This window comes from Octopus sinensis, linkage group LG4 (assembly GCF_006345805.1).
Source record: "Octopus sinensis linkage group LG4, ASM634580v1, whole genome shotgun sequence".
Classification (NCBI taxonomy): domain Eukaryota; kingdom Metazoa; phylum Mollusca; class Cephalopoda; order Octopoda; family Octopodidae; genus Octopus; species Octopus sinensis.
Window position 1 is genome coordinate 63941861 of NC_043000.1, and position 2458 is coordinate 63944318.

The window sequence follows — 2458 nt, forward strand, 5'->3', positions numbered from 1 at the left end:
TTTTAAATACTGCAGTTTATAGAAACAGGGATCTGTTTTTTTGTGAAAATGTTGAAGTATGGCAAATTAGTCCTTCAAGTAATAATGGTTGAACTAGCTGCAATGTATTGTAAGAGATGAAGACAGAACAAACAGTTTCAATACAAAGGAAAATAAAGTTAAAAATTACACAAGAAACAAAATGTACTCTTACAGTTGGATATAAATCAACATTGAAGCATTACTGCTAAGGATTAAGAGCATTGATCTTCTTAATGAAGAATGATAATGAAATAAACCATAATTTCGTGATGCCATTTCTTCCATTATTGTTGACATTGTAACTGGTCATTATTATCTCATTCTTTGTTTATCATGTTCTTCATCTCCATAATTGATTTGATATGTTAGCCCATTGTTTCCATCATCCTTATCATTAATTTGAAAGCTTCATGTTTTTTTTTATTCTGCTTTGGTTGGTGCAACAATGGTTACTTTTGTATTATACTTACACAGCTAAGGTTGTTATAATTATAGTTTGTGTTGTGATAGCAGTGATTAAGTTAGTGTTGTAGCAATTCTGTAATTTGTATTGTAGTAGCAATATTTTTAGTTTCAATTATATTAACTATATCTTGGTTTCTATCAGAGTAACTATAATGGTTTGTCGTTAATCTTTTAATATACTATCAGATTAAACTGTTAATTTATATAAAACAGCTGACTTTCTTTTTGACCTTTTAGCTTGGTTTTAAATTCTGAAAAAAACTTCCCATTTGAATAGTTAATATTACAATCTTTGATTTCAAAGTCAATTAAATTGCTCATCTTTAGTCTGATTATAGTTTTGTTTCTACTGTAAGGTTTATTCTGCTTTGATAATTTGTATTTAAAAAATTTGGAAAATGCCATGCTGGAAACAAAACTGTTGCTATTTCAAAGACATCTTTAATCTTTCATGAAGACTTCTTGAATACCAATTTTGAAAATTGGACAAATATTCAGGTTACTGGCTGATTAGGTGATTTAACTCTTGACAAAAAGCCAACTGAGATATTAGTCATTTTTCACTAACTTTTAAATAACAACACAGATTTCAGAAATTTGCTTAGCTTCACTCTTCTTTTGGAACTTTTCCAAAAAGTAATGGTAAATCTATGAGTTGATTTCCTTCTTCCTCTGCTATTTCTTTAATTAAATTATTGAAGTTGTTGACTTTATAATTTTGTAGCTCCACCAAATTTAATGAAGGTCACTGCTGCCTAAGTCATTAAGATGATGCCTTACCAGCTTGTAGGTGAACTGCATATATCATATTGTTCCGGTGTTGTTTAACTCCAAGTCAGCATTGAACATATGGACATATGACCAATCATTCCAGCCGTAACAACCTTGTCTTTGTTTTTGAAACACAGTGTATCTTAGGCAACATTATCCAATGCATTCTGCCCTTTTGATTGTGATATAAAGGTGGTTTAGTTATCTGATCAAGAGAGTTTTTACATGGTCAAGCAACCATGTAGTGACTCTGTTGTTGGTTCAACAATTTATATCTTCTTATGAGTATTGTACTATGTTTCTGATTGCTCTATGTCCTGAGTATGACTTGAAACTGCATCTGATAGTGAAGCCCTAGTTGAGGAATTCTGGAAATTTGAGGAGTGTGGAACCACCTCTAAGCCATTGTTGTTCCCAATACTACTCTGACCCAGAGTAGTAGCACCTGTTAGGATCCAGTATCTGGGTTAATTAGCTTATTAGGGTTTGTCTAACTATGCATGTGAAGACTGGATCCAGAAGACTCTGTGGAAGAAATCTTCACGGTCCAACAGACGGGAAGGTGGCTGCAGAAATACATTGTAAAGTGTAGAGAGCATGATGAGGCAAATAAGACATCTTATATCTTGGTTATCCGCTGTATCTGTCTCCATCCCCAGTCATCTTGACATGGTCTTGCCACTGAATTAAAGATGGTCATGGACAAGAGAGTGAGTCTGATTGTATCCAACTCTTCTTCACTTTAAACAAAATCACTGTGCAAGTCATCAGCTATCTTTGGATGACTAGCTGGTCCTCATCTATCCAACAGACAAACATGGATGTTTCTGCAAATACTTAAGTCCTAATATCTCACTCATGGTCGTAAATAAGCACAGTTGTGCAGTTCAGTACATTGTTACTCATAAACAGAGTGCTGTATAACTGACAGATGTTTTCTTAGTTCTCTAGGCTTGTTGTAAATCTCACTAATAGTCAGAAAATGACAATATGATACCCCAGCAGTGTATTTCCACTTCAATAACCACAGAAAACAAGAGGAAGTCTTTGGTGGTATTCCAGTAGTGCAATGAGTTATATAGCCTATTCCTTTTCTCTTCTAATATCCATATACAGAAATTGTATAAGATTTCTATAATTAAATATTATTTTGTTCTAACGAACATTGTGACTTGAAACATAATATTATGTATACCTGTCA